At 39.9% G+C, this 15,673-nt stretch overlaps 1 protein-coding gene across 3 annotated transcripts in view; it reads right to left on the bottom strand.

Moving 5' to 3' along the window:
• The window catches only part of LOC114491709 (cyclin-Y), a 260,899-nt gene that overhangs the window by 156,808 nt on the left and 88,418 nt on the right, over positions 1–15,673 (bottom strand). The window lies entirely within an intron of this gene.

The following is a 15,673-nucleotide window of genomic DNA, read 5'->3' as shown; positions in this document are numbered from 1 at the left end:
AAGAGACAGTAACCTACAAAGGAGTTGCCATCAAAATGTCAGCTGACTTCTTGTAGGCCAAGAAGGGGCTGGAAAGAAGTATTCCAAGTCATGAAAGGCAAGGACCTACATCCAAGATGACTCTATCCAGCAAATCTTTCATTTAGAATGGAAGGGCAGATAAAGTGCTTCTCAGGTAAGGTCAAGTTGAAGGAGTTCATCATCACCAAGCCCTTATTTTATGAAATGTTAAAGGGACTTATCTAAGAAAAAGAAGATAAAAAACATGTACGGTAAAATGACAGCAAACTCACAATTACTAACAACCACACCTAAAACAAAAGCAAACTAAGCAAACAACTAGAACAGGAACAGAACTACAGAAATGGAGATCACATGGAGGGATAGCAACAGAGGAGTGGGAGGAGGAGGGAGGGGGGAAAAGGTACAGAGAATAAGTAGCATATATAGTAAGTAGAAAATAGGGGGAAGGCAAGAATAGTATGGAAAATATAGAAGCTAAAGAACTTAAGACACATGGACATGAACTAAAGGGGGGGAATGTGAGTGGGAGAGGGTGTGCAGGGTGGAGGGGAATGAAGGGGGAAAATGGGACAACTGTAATAGCATAATCAATAAAATATTTTTTAAAAGAGTAACAAATATATTGCATAGCATTTACTGAATGCTCACCACATACTAGGCATTAAGTTAATTTTTATGTGCATGATCACATTTAATCCTCACACAGCACAATGAGATAATACTATCAGTATATCCAGAAGAAACTGAGACCTGGGTAAGTTTAAATAGCTGGCCCAGTGTCTCAAAACTAGAAACTGGCAGATCCAATACTCATACCTAGGTCATCTAATCCCGCAATTCATAAGCCATTTCAATGTCCTACAGATCGAATCACATGTGAATGCAACATGAAGCATAAAGCTCCGTCCATGCAGAGCTGCCTCCTGGGTCTGGTGAATAAGGATAACTGTCCAAGATCCCTTCTCTTAGTAGCTTAAGAAAAGTCAAAACCTGGGACGTGCAGTACTTAGCAGAGGAGCTGGCAATTTCTAGGTACATTAAGCCAGTCCCCAAATCTACTATCCTAAAGGCCAAGCAAAAAAAGCTGCTGCTTCATACACATTTCTGGCTGCAAAGTTCCCTGTGGTAAATAAATATTCCCCTCCAGGACAGTAATACATGTTCATTTAATCAGTTAACTATCATTATTTTGACTGAAAAATAGTAGAGAGGTCTGGATGTGTTCCAGACCCGGTACTACTGTAACAGGGGGAGCTCAAGTGAGCCTTGGGCCCCATGAGGACAGATAAAAATGGAATAAGGTGTCTGGACACTTGATTCTGGTCCTGGGGGTGGCTGGCTTCTTTCTGTGTTTTGCAGAAGAGAATGGCCTGGAGCAAGGGAGTCCAAGCTCCCCCAAATTGGGCAATGTTTTAATAAAAACCTTTTTCCTTCCCCACCAATTATTGTGTTAGGCTTATATACAACAGCAGGCAAGCTGAACCCCACTTGGTTTGGAAACACTACTAGAGTGAACTCTGGACTCAGAATGGAAGGTACCTGAAGAATCCAAATTTCCCAGCCCAAGATGACCCTTCCTATTAAACTCTGATACTTCTCAACAAAAATAAAAAGAAACATGAGGCTCTTCCCCACCAACTGATACTTGTTTAGTGAACCAAAATAACTTGAAAGAGAAACTAAACCTGCATGTTTCATCTCTATGTCATCTCAAGTTTCATGTTCATGAGATCCTTTCTGGTTTTTATTACAAACTATTAACCTGTGGCAACATCCCTATGAAAATTAGAAACAAAAATAAAATTAATGAAACAGTGACAGCTCCGCCTTTTAACTCTCATTGTACTCTTCTTCTCACTGGTCTCACAATTTCTTCACCCTACTCCTTTAACCTCAGTAGTAGATAAAACTCATGAAGAGCCTGGACTGCAATGCATTAAAACAACATTGAAATTGAAATGCTAGCTGAAAGATAATACAAAGCAGCAGCGGATTTTTCAATGAAGCTTAACAAATGTATAATGGGGTCAGCTGCATTGAATTATTCATTTAAAGCCTCCAAATGTTAAAAGGGTCTTATTTCTACTCTGCATAAGACGCATACTTCTAAAGAGTACACCGCTGTATCTTAAAAACTATTTCTTTGACCGTGGTTCCATTGGTCTGGGCCAAGACAGGAAGTCCCAGACACACAATGGCTTCTCTTCATTACAATCCAATCCAATGACAATGACTGAACCACAAACCTGTAAAGATATGTTTCCTCAGAACAAAACTGCAATGATTTGTTTCCTCAGAACAAAACTGCAAAGTCTTTTCTGTCCGAGTGCTTGCCCATGCATAAGTAAAAATTCGAACATTTCACCAGGGTGGAAGAGTTTCCAGGAAGATTTCTAGCCTCTAGTTAACATTTTATTTTTGAGACACAGTTCCATAAAGATGGACAATGGCTTTAAAGTAAGTGAAACCACTGTTAAGATTTAGGAAATTTCCAAATAACTGACTTTAAAATATCATACATACTGTTAAAGAAATTTTAAGAGCATTTTAAAAATGTATAGCACAAATCCTGCCTTCTTAAAAAGTGTTTTAAACAGGGTTTTGTCTGTTCTTGATGCCTGTCCAAAGTTAGCATAAACCTACTGCAACTATGTGTCAATACAGTAGGGTGCACTGGGGCTACTTGCAGCAACACTAAATGGAGTTTAAATTGCAGTGGAGTGTCTGAGGACTCAAGTTTACATGATACAGTTTTTCTATCTCCTTAGGCCTTCCTAATAACTTTTCATCAGCTAGGAAATTAGGCAACAGCACATTTGTGGAGAAGGTTTCAGAGCAAAGGCCTAACTGCTAGTGTGTGTGTGTGTGTGTGTGTCTGTGTGTGTGTGTGTGAGAACTCACACAGGTACTTGCATATGCTGAGGTGGTGAAGAGGAGTCAGGGTTAACTGAACAAAGGCTCTGATGTGAGAAGACTGAGCAGGATTCTTGGTGCTGTTGGCTGACCCTGGTGCTGAAAGTATCCCCAAGGAATAGCAGGAAGTTGTAAGACCACATAAAAACCTCTCAGAGCATAAAGAGGAGACAGTGCCCTCCAAGAGTAGAACTAGGTTCAAGGCTGATCATGGGCACTGGCTGACATTGATAAGGGCTAATTTGTTCGTTTTTTAGTTATTCTGACTACAAAGCAATACATACAACTGAACATTTAACAATACAAAAATGTAAGTTTATACAGTGGGAAGTCCTCTATAATAATGTTATATTTCCTCCACCCAGGTACGCTACTGCTCTGAACTATAACAACTTTTTCCAAGTCAAATCATTCATACCTTCCTTAGGAGTCTCTCACTCTGTGTAATGTTATGAACAAACATTACTGGTTTTCAGTGAGCCTTTCTTACTTATATGGAGAAACTTTTCCAATTAGTACTAAAAAAAACCCACCATTTTAAGTCATGTACAACATCCCAGAATGTACCACACCTTATATAACCCATCTCTAATAAAGAGTTGTTATAAACAATGCTGTGGTGAAATCCCTAGACTGCAAACATGTACAAGTAATTTTAGAAGAAATCCATTTAAGTGGAAACTCCTAGGTCAAGGGCATGAATAGACTGAAACAGATGTGTGCCCAGCTGCCTTCCAATCAGTCTGTATCAGTATACAGGATAGTTTTTAATCTTATAAATATCCATGCAATAATTGTTAGGAATATGCAAGGTTCCTGGCCAAGATGGGGGAGAAAAAAAAGAGTAAGTCAAATCACTGGGTCATGTCACAAGGCATGCTATGGGAAGTGCAACCCCATTGACAGCCCCTTTTGGAGGGAGCTCCTCTAGCATCAGCCTGGCAATGTGGAGCAGAGAAAGAGAACATGCCTCCCTTGTGTGCCCAGGAGGCACGGCATCAGGGCCTCTTCAGAAGCAGTCAAGGACCCTGGAAGCTGAAGTCCCAGATAGTTTACTGGGGCAAAAAAGGGTATTAGTGTCTGGCTCTGTTTGTCCTTATAACCAATGCTGGACCTGACATTTTTACTTACACTTCCCAAGCTGGTGTAGCTAGAGGACAAAGACAATAAATATGGGCCAGACAATTCTATAAAATTATACCTAAAAGCAAAAGGTTCTCAGCAAAAGGACTTTTTAACATCATGCAATGCCTGAGTTTTAAATCATGAGTTATGTGCCTCCTCAGGAACATTTTGGGACATACACATTGGCTCTCAGCAAACTCCTATGAGTTGCCAGACTGGGCTCTGCTCACACTACTTGAGAGCTGGAAGACCCTGGGCCAGCACTCAATGATAATAGGCATACCTTCCTGAAATGATTCTGTGAACATCAAATAAGATAATGAGTGAGAAAATACTCTGCAAGACACAAAGCACTGTGGAAATGCACTATAATTATTACATAACTATCATCTGAGACCTTAAGATGGGATGGCTACTGTTCCTAATGTTCTCCGTGCATTTACTCATTCAATCCTCATAACTACATTGAAGAAGGCAGAAGTACTACCTTCTGTGGACAGATGAGAAAACCAGGCCCTAAGACTCTAAGCAAGTTTCCCATGTCCCCAAACCTTTCCATAGTGGGGCCAGGATGTGAAGGAAGCCTGGCAGTCTGACTGCAGAGCCAGGCTCTTGCCGTCTCTGCTCTGCCAGCTCAGGGCTAGCATGGGGGTTACTTCCCCTAGCTTCGGATTCCTCATGTCCACATTGACAGATTCTTCTTCAGCCCTGACATGACTGACATTCTACTCTCTGATTTCTATCAGGTGACTGAAAAGTGATCTTCGGATAAATGCAGATTTACTGGGGTTCAGAAAAAGCAAATTTGAAAAGTTTCAGAAGATTGTATCTATGAAAGATACAATCATTTTTCAATCATTTACTTAATGTGGCTATGACCAGTGTGCCAGGAATTAGGGAAGGCCAAAGCTCTTCTTGGACAAAAGGTTTCCTTACAAATCCAAAAGAACTCAGTCATTGAAAAAAAATGAAATATCTGCCACCATTCAACAAACTCAGAGGAAAATTCCTTAATAAAGTAATTTTACGGTGTACAAAAATAACTTGGTCAATGCACATGCCCACCAAAAAAAGCCTCTTTCAGTAGAAAATTATTAAATAAGTGAAAGAAAACTATCTATGCAAAGCTGAATGGACTTAAAGGCAAACATCACGAAGACAACATACCACCCAAGAGGGAAGTCGTCTTATTTGAGAGAAAGAGAAAGGTGGAGAGTTCAACACACAAAACATGCTCAAAATAGAGATTCACAAACCAAGTGATTTTTTCACCCCCATTAGTTAAGGCAGTAAATGTGTATGGTACAGTACTACCAAACAAAACTAGAAATCTGTTTCAAAAACTATGATTAAATGAAAGCAAATACTATTTTATCATCCTTTCAGGGGAAATTTTTATAAGGGCATTTACTTGGGCCAATTAAATGAGCAATATTTTTTAGAGATAAAGAGAAAAAATGTACAAAATCATTTATTAATCAGTATCTTCATACTTAACTAGATGTTAAAAGTATTTTGCTTTGAATGGCAAAATTCTCTTATTCCTTTAATTTTTAAGTGACAAAACTAAAAATCATTGCTTTCTCCCAAACTAAGAGAAAATTAGAGAAACCTCTGTTCTTGGCCCTATCCATTACAAACCAGAATTGACTGATTAAATATACATATAAACTATTATATTTCTAAATCTTATAACAGTTCTCAATATTTTTTAATAAGCATAATGCCTGCCTTTTTCTACAACATCCATTATGTGCTGCCCAACACCTCGTTACTTGCTCACATTTAATCCTCTCAAATGACTATGTGTTAGAATAGATCAGATCACCAGAAAAGGAAACTGAGGCCAGTGAGGTTAGGAAGCTTGTCCAAAGTCACTCAGGCAAGTGTGTTTAAGCCAGGACCCCAGATCCTGTGCTTTTTCCAAACAACGCAACTGCTTATATAAAACCATAGCTGAATACCATATGAATGTGCTGACCCATCCTGGGGGTCACTAGGCCAGGTGGAAAAAAGATTCCAGAGAGAAGTACCAAGAATTAACCAGGGATAGAGAACACTGGTTAAGAGAACGTACTTCGGAGTCAGGCTAAGTTCAAATCCTGGTTTCCCTACTTAGCAACTGGAAGACCTGAGGTGGTTACCTTTCTGTGCGTCCCTTGCCCCATTGGCAAAATGGAATAATAGGAGTACCCACCTCATAAGATTGTTATGAAGACTGAGTTAAAATTCACAATGCCTGGCCTACAGTAATTACTGTATTTGCTCTTAAGAAAAACATCTGAAGAGAAGACAGTATGATTTGATTCAAACCTAACAGGCTACAGAAAGAAATCAGAAAAGTAGTAATGGAAAAACAAATGGCATCCTGAATGAAAATGAGTGACTAAGATCAGGAAAACTGGGAGGGGACTGCCCATAACCGGAAAAAGTCATTCTAGACTCCCCGTTAATGGAGTCTGGATAGAAGAAACAAGTAGCAGAGCGTTTTTGGAAAAAAGCCAAAGGAGCATGAAACTGAGTCACTGACAAAAACAACCTGACTCTTTTAAATAAAAGGAATTGAAAGCAAATTACTTGGTCTTAGAAAGGAGACAAAAAAAAATGAAGGCAGACTAGCAAAGTCAGTCATGCATGACTAGGGGGATTAGATTAACCCAGGAAAGGGATGCCTCCATTGGGCTGGAAGGTACTAGTCTGTAAACCTGCACTGAGCTGGCAATGGGAGATAAAATGGGTCTTACTGCAACTAATGAAACAGTAGCATCAAATATCCATGTTGTGTTAGAGGTTAACCATGGGTTTGATCTCTCCTACTGGAGACAGGAACTTCCAGGGAAAAGAAAGTAATCAAGTCCATGAAAGCTGGAATGCCAACCTAAAGAAGAAATTTCCTCTCCTTTCACACTTGGCCTGATAATGGTAATCTAAGAGAAGCACATGGGTGGGCTTCTCTGGAGGTGGCCTGTTGGATACCTGTGTGGCAGTACCCTATGTCCTCAGTCAGGTCCTCTGGACATTGTCCTGTACCCAAGATGCAGCCCGAAGCAGGGCAGGCCTCAGCAGGAGGGCATGCAGCCTGACTTCAGTCTCACAACAGTATCATTCTCAAGTGAGCAGGCTGTGTTACTAATAAATGGAAATAGGCAAATTTACGCTTGGCCATGACATGCTCAAATTTGGCTTAAAATGTTACAGGGTATGATTCTGGATTAGTAAACAATGACGTTTTTCATTTCAGTCAGCCAATGTGAGTTCAAATAAGATTTTGAAATGAGAATTCAGATTGCTTTTCAGCTAGACTTCAAATTAACAATTACAAATTATCCTCCACATTCAGCTTAGGTATGACAAGTAAAACTTACAAAATTAAAAAAAAAAAGCATCTGTTTTTGCAACTTGAGAGCTAATTTTTTAAGTTTTATTTAGTATTCAGTTTCTGTTTTTTAGGTTAGGCTTTTGTACTTTCAAATGAAATTTTGAGGTGAGATAGTGATTTTCCTCATGATTTGATTATCAAGCACTGGATATGATGGTCCAGGATCTCAAACTCCACTCTCCAGAATATCCATCACACATGTGGGTTTTACATCACTCAAACTGCACTGTGGCCATTGTCTTTTTTTGGACTTCAAACTGAAGATTTACAGGAAGAATGGTTATAAAGTCACCAAAATGCTGCCTGTGCCATGTCAGAGGCATAAAAAATATGACTCCAGCAGTTTCACACCTTGTGGGAAAACGAGGGAAAACCACTGAAAGAGCTCCTGAATATCCAGGAGGACCCAATTTCTCCACCTAGCTCCATCCTAACCCTTAGGGCCATTAGGCCAGATGCTACAACTGGAGTCTACTGCATATAAGCCAAACAATTCCAGAACTTAACCAAGCAGTCTTCTTGCCACAGATCTGGACATGAATCACTCCAACATTGCAATATATACTCCTACTTACAAAAAAAAGATGAAGCATGATGCAGATTTTTCTAGGGAGGAAGGTGGTTTAAGTGAAAATTTTGGAATTTATATACATGACGATACTTCCACTATTTTATCTGTAAAAGAGAAACGGCATGGGAAAAATCAGGCAAGCATGGGGATAGAACCCCAAATGAAAACAATAAAAAATTAAGAACAGGAGTCACCAAGACTTTGGATAAGGAAGAAATTATTTGCAGGACTAAATTTGAACTGTGCTTTAAAAAAAATACAACAACCACACTTCCTTCTTCTTTTAATTAGAAACTTTATCTAGGAATTAGTATCTAGGAATTAGTTCCTAATTACAGCAGAGTGAACAGTCACAATGCTATAGCAATAAGCTCAAAATATCTAAACCTAAAGTAAATATACACACACATAAATTTTTTAAGTGTCTTTTGAGATAAAGCACTCAAGATCAATTCATAGAAGTAAGGATGAAAGTGAAATGAGTGGTGTGTCATCTATGGAGATCTAGTTTTGAAGTCTCCAAATTATCCAATCATTCTCTCAACCTATAATTTAGCATCTAATCACCTTCCACAAAACAAAGAATGAAAAGGTCCAATATGAACCAGTTCTTTTATGTTCCCAGTGCTACTGCCCTAAAGCACAACCTGAAACATACCTGTGTTATAATTATTCCAACAGGTTCCCAGTCAATCTTCCTTCTACCAGTCTGTTTTCACCTTGGCTCCATCCTGGACCACCCTACCTGTGTTCTAGTATCTCTAAAACACTTTCTTTGTGACATTTCTTTGCTTAAAATTTTTAAGGCTTACCAGATAAAGTCCAAATCCCTTAGCATCACATTAGAGGTGCTTCACAATAAATCTCAACTTACTTTTTATTAACTTTTCTTTAAGAATGCCCCCCAAATAGTAATAATACAAGTGAGCACTCAAGTATGTCAAGATAGCATCCTAAGTAGTTTACATACATTATTAACTCACAGTACTTTGTTTACCCCAAGAAGAATATATTTGCCAAATGGGATGCATTGTAGGTAACTGGGTTCAAATTTACAAGCAGAATCTAGCAGCCATTATTTGCAGAGGTCCCTCAGGTACACTGCATTTTGGAAAAAGGCCACAGACTGAGCTGCTAAGCCTCCTGCACTGTACTCCTGCCGTCTTAAGTCAACCCTCATAAAGAGCTACTAGGACTGAAATTTGAACAATAGAACTGAGATACTCCCAACAGGAGCAGCACAGCTATATCCTCAATTGCATCTTTACCTACCCATCAGGCTCCATTCTGACCAATCTGGATGGTGCTATTTGGACCAAACTATGAGGATTTGGAGTCCTCATTTGCATAGAAATAGACCAATCAGGGGCAGAGGGTAGACACTCTTCTCAATATTAGACAGCTTCACCTCTGCCTCAACAGAGCCCACTTTCAGTTTCTGTCCAAGACTGTTTTCCTGACCAAAGCTGTACCACCGGAGCTGGAGCTATAACACTGTAGGGAGCAGCCTTGACCTGAGTGGCTAAGATAGAGCGGTCTTACAGATGAGCTGTTTCCATGGCAACCCAAATTGGGTCATACTGGCATTGAATTGTTGACAAAGACCTTCAGGTGACAGCTTTATGATGCAAATACTATCATCCCCATTCCATGGAGGAAGAAACTGAGCACAATGAAATAAACTGCCTATGTTTGGTCTCACATGAATTAACAGTGAGACCAGGATTCACATAGCTTGGTGGGATTCCAGAGCTCCTCAAAACCACTGACACTGTAATCATCTCTACCATCCACTGTCCCCAGACCTACTCTACATGTTTGTACTCTCTCTACCCTGAGTCTACCCTATAGGAACCGATCAGCATGGCAGTGGTGAATGTAGCCCAGCCCTGAACCAGAAAACTGGCAGGTGCAAGGCAGCATATAGTACCCAGGCCTGCAGGTCAGCTTTCCCATGGGGAACCAGGCCAGCACTGTACCTAGGTTGCTTTAAGGCTTGCTTTTGCTAAAACTCCCTCACTCTGAGTTAAAACTGCAGATGTTTAATGTATATCTCTGAAGCAAGTCCCTAAAATCTGTGCTAAGGCATCCCAAGGATGGAATGTAACCAGATCAATCACTCCTATCGCTCCCTTGCATTTGCAACATTTTGTTCTTTGTGATCTGGAAGAAGTAATTAGGTTTACTTAAAGTAAACCTCAGTATAATTAATGAGAACCTTCTTTGATGTAATGCTACTAGAAAGCAATAAAAGCCTGTCCAGGCAAGGGTTGAGGCACTCTTTCTCTCAGAGAGTGGCCATGCCATCCCTTTTTCTCCACAGGACTTCTGCAGTCTGTGTGAATTTGTTCATCTTATCTACAACATAGAGACCCCACTGGCCAGAGTCCACATCAAGTCCCAGTGGCATATTCTGTTACTATTAACCCACTTATAATTTTTATGTAGGACCATGACCACGCCTAAATGCATGGTAAATGTCTTGCAGAAGAGTGTTACATAAAATTCTGCCTACAGCAGCACATGGCTCTCAGAGCTTAATACATATATGAAAACTGGTTAACCAATTCCCCTAGAGGCTCAAACAAGGGCAACTTTCTGCCTTGTTCTCTTCAGTTTCTGCCTAAGAGCTTTGTGGCACAGTTGGTGTCCTTGAAAAGATGCAGTGATCAAGGGTTTCCAAGCCTTTCCGTTCCTCCATCCCTGACTAGAGGAAAGTACAGTACATGCTGGGAGTGAGACGAGCTCATTTAAGACTCTGCCCATACCACAGAAGTTTCCTATTTCCCTGCTCCCAGCCATTAACGTTTGCAAGTCCCAGATTTAAAAGACAGCACTTGGCTCTCTGCATAAACTTTCCAGCCCTTTGTTAAAATTGAAGCTAAATGATTCAGTTTCTACCTTAGGGCACAAAACCCTTTTTACACTTAACAGCATTAGCCTTGAGTTTTACTGAGGATTTTTCCTAAAGGAGACACCTTCCAAAGGCCATAGGGATTTAGAGCTTTTTTATATACTGACCGCAAATGGTATCAGATGAATGTCACAAAACATCTTGCTGAAGGCTTTTTGGAAACAGCTGATGAGAAAAGAGAACAGGATGCCAGGGAGGTGAAATATTCCTAGTGGCTTCCTCTTCCACCTCCTAGCTTTGTCAACCCAGAGACATGTCAAAAAGATCCTTGAAGCATGCAGTGAAATTTCTTACAGTTCTCTGGAACATACAGAAGTCAGCTCTGACAGCTGTCTCATTCATTATTACTAGAGCATGCAAGTTTTGGGTTGGTCAAAGAGTTTGTTTGGTTTTTTTCCATAAAATGGCTCATAGCACTTAGCTATCTTTAACATCATTCAAAACAATAATTCTGTTAGACTGTATTGTGACAGCTGTCATATCAGCGTGCATTTAAAAAAAATATACCAAAATTGGTGGATTTTTGTGTAGCCATCTTAATACTGAAGATAGAAGAAAATAAGCTACATTTTTGGCATACTATGCTTTATTATTTCAAGAAATATAAAAACACAACTGAAACACACACAAAAAAGATTTATACAGTGTATAGTGAAGGTGCTGTGACTGATTAAATGTGTCAAAAGTGGTTTGTAAAGTTTCATGCTGGAGATTTCTCACTGGATGATGCTCCATGGTCCAGCAGACCAGCTGAGTCAACAGCGATCAAATTGAGACATTGAGAATATTGAACGCGGGAGATAACCAACCTACTCAAAATATCCAGTCATATGCACCAAAGGTATTGGTGGAAATGAAAAATGTGCCCTTTATTATACAGAGAAAACTAAATGGACTTTTTGGCCAAACTAATAAAGTAAAACACGACTAAAAGATGTAGATCAGATTCCCTCAGTGACCAAGAGAAGACAAACACTGGAGAATTAAAACTGTACAACCAAAACCTCTACAGAGCATCCAGTGCTGACAAAAACATTCTGAAGAATTAGGTTCTAACCTTCCACTTCATTAAGAGAAAGAAAAACATGCTCAAATATTTTAATTGAAACTGACTACTATCAACTTTTTCCTGACACTGATAAAACTATAAACAGGCATGAATATAATTTATTAGTTTCTGACATCCCAGATACATGCGAATGATCTTGCTACCATAGGATGCTAAAGGATTAGTGCTGAAGGATGACAATGAAAATGACACTGATGCTGAAGAGTAATGACTATGTACCAGGCAGTATTTTAAACTTTAGTCATTTAATAATCATTTCATATTTATAAATATCCAATCAGTGAGCCCATTTTACTGATGAAGAAATTGAGGCAGAGAAGTTAAATAATTCACCCACAGTCAAACAGTAAGTGGTAGATTCAAGAATTCAGACTGATGCCAAATCCTACACTAAATCACTATGCTGCACTGCCTACAGGATCAGTTCTATTATTCCCTGAAAGACACTGCAGAAGAATAACACCTCTACTACAGTACACAAAAGTGACACTTTTCTGTGACAGAAAAACTATTATGAGGGAGAGGTCAAAGCAGTACAGGATGCACAGCAAAAACTAGCATTCCATGTACTTCTCCTTTATCTCCCAGTCACCCCTGGGATTAGCTGGGGCTGTGTGACTAGCTCAGGCCAAAGGACTGTAAAGAGAAATGATGTTTCTCACTTCCAAAGTAAGGCAGTAAAGTAATGTGTATTTCTTCCACCTCTTTCCTCCTGCTGAAGCAACCCTGGAAAAGATGGAGATGCGTCGCCTAGCCTGCATATAACTTGGTTTAAGCAAGAGCTAAACTTTTTTTATATTAAACCATGAGACTTGAAGGTTGATGAGTTATAAAAGCTAGCATTAGTGATTCTGACTATTACAAGAGGCATAAGAACATGTAATTTCCTTCCTGCTATGCTTAAACTGGGCTCTTCCTTCCTCAGTTTCTTCTAAGCTAGAGTTTAGCCCACTGTCGCCTGCCTGAACAAGTTTATTTTGTTTCTGGAGGCCACACACAGTCATGGCTAGAGAGATCTCCAGGGCAACAAGGCCATGAAAACAGGTGGTTTGAGTCCCCCCTTCCAACTGGGCCCCATTCTAACCTATGTGTTAGACATGCTTTATGTTTGAAACTGGACAATAACAATCAAGCAAATCACTGCCACATAGTTTTATATAATAAATGAAGCCTAGGAGGTAATAGAGAACCTTGCTCTTGCCCTGTGGTATGTTCACCACCATTTTCTCAGATAAATTTAATGCAGTCTAACTCAGATGTTCAGAAGATGACTTGTAACTACATGGCATGGTGCTTGTGACTTTGTTGACTCTTCACAAAAATAAGATTCCAACTTCCCAATCAAAAGGACTCCCTGTTCTTATGAATAATGAATGACTTGAAGAGATCCACAGGGCCTCTCTGGTAAATTTCAATACCACTGAGGAACAAATGTTCTGAGTCAATCCTTACTTAAAGGAGAGGAAATAAGCAAAAAATGCTATAGCAGTACCTAACCTAGTGTCACACCTGCAGAAACCCATAAATGTCAACTTCATCAAAGTGAACGGTGAGTGGCCAAGAACAGAGGTAACAACCTCTCAAAGCCTTACACAAACATATATCCAACTATTATAAGATTCCAAGTCATGTCACATGACATTGACCAATCTACAACATTCACTAGTCTAATTATCTGCCACAGATGCCAATTTCTCTTTCTTCTAAAAATGAGGTGCTAAAATGATGTGTAAAGCTGTTCTTTAAAGGAGTATGGGAGGAAGAAAAGCAACCATTTTTTGATAACCAATATCCATTGGTTGATGGTTATCAACCAATATCCATTGGTTGATGGTTACCAATATCCATTTTTTGGTAATAACCATTATAGCATGATTAACTCTAAAAATAACTGGTTTTTATATATAGAAACTATTTCTTATCAATTGCTCATTAAGAGTTGGCAAGGCCCTTTGCCTGGCCCAATGAATGATGAGGCTCCCACATTTGAAAGGCATTACAGGAAGGAGCTGGCCTTCAGAGATATGTGGAAGTAGGCAGTCCTGATTCCTGTGTGGGGCTCCATATTCCCTTCATTCCCCAATCTTAGCAGCTTCCCAAGCTTCTCAGGAGAGTGAGTTCCTAGGCCTCCTAGCACCCTCTCCTGTGTCCTGCCAATACCAAATGAGGCAGATTTAAATGGCAAAAACACCTTCCCATCTCTCGGCGATCCTCCACAAAGCAGTCCAAGATAACCTGTTTTGAAATACAAATATAATCACATTACACACTCTATTTTTAAAGAAAGCCCCCCCCCATCTATCCACAGGACCAAGCTCCACTTCCTTTGAAAGTATACAACCTGCCCCAAATTACCCTTCCAACTGTACTCTCCCCCTCATGCCCTTCTATGGGCCCTAAGATCCAGCCTCATAAAACTGCTAACTTTCCTCCCAAAATACACCACACTTGTCAAGTTCCAGTGTCTTTGCTGATGCTATTCAGCAAAGTGTGCCCATCCCCTCTGCCTGGAATGGCCAACTTTATCCTGGTTCCTCACCCTTTCTTGGCTGGACAAAATCTTTGCATCCTTCAGAGAAGTGCCCATCTCAGGGTGTGACCTGAGGAGGCTTTAATCTCTACCTCCCAAACTACTCCAAATAAATTGTGCTTGTTGTATGCCCCTCTTCCAATCACACTATGATCCTATACCTAAGCCCCTTCTTTATGGAAATACTGGAACTACCACCTCAAAGTTCAAATCAATCTTATTTTCACTGACAGTATCTTTTTTTCTGACAGATGAATGACTTCCTTCTACCATGGACCTCAAGTTACTTGAAGGCATGTTGCAGATTAAGAGATGGACCATGGAGTTCTATCTTGTGTCAGGCAGTCTCTAAGTCTCCCCCCACCCAAGGATTCCTATCTCTTGGCGCATACTCCCTTGTGTAATCCTATAGGTGGGTGAGACCTGTGATTGCTTTTAATCAACGGAATATAACAAAGATGATGTCATTTCTGTGATAAGGCTGCAGAAGATATTAAACTCTACCTTACTAGTAGAGTCTCTCTCACTGGGTTTGATAAAGTAGCTATTGTGGTGTAGATGACCAAATAGCAAGGAACTGAGGACAGCCTCCAGCCAACAGCCAGCAAGAAATTGAATTCCTTACAGTATCCAAGCTCTGAGAGTGAACCTGAAAGCAGACCCTTCCTCAGCCAAGCCTTCAGATGAGTACCCAGCCACAGCAGTCACCTTTACTGTATCTCATGAGTGACTGTGAGGCACAGGACCCAGCTAAGCCACATCCAGATTCATGATCCACAGAAACTGTTATAATAAATTAGTTAATTGATTTTTATAAGCAAGTATTGTCTTAAGCTGCTAAATTTGTGATAATCTGTTACACAGCAATAGAAAACTAACTAGAAGGGACCAGTGAAAAAGACTAGAAATCCTTGGGCTAAAAGATCAGTATCTGCTACTCCACTCCAAAAGAAGCTCAACAGCTGGAAGGTACTGGAGAATCAAGTTCAACTTCCACTGGCCCTGAACTTTCTCTTATCAAAGAGGAAGAGAAAGCTGTGTGTCTCCTAAATGTCATCACTCCCTATCCCTCTCCTTCACTTTTCAGTCAAGTTCTGAAAAGTATGTTCTCCAAATTTCTACCTCATCTCCCATCTGAGAGATGGGTA

This window comes from Phyllostomus discolor, chromosome 1, assembly GCF_004126475.2.
Source record: "Phyllostomus discolor isolate MPI-MPIP mPhyDis1 chromosome 1, mPhyDis1.pri.v3, whole genome shotgun sequence".
NCBI classification, from domain to species: domain Eukaryota; kingdom Metazoa; phylum Chordata; class Mammalia; order Chiroptera; family Phyllostomidae; genus Phyllostomus; species Phyllostomus discolor.
This window is presented reverse-complemented; position numbering and strand designations above follow the sequence as displayed.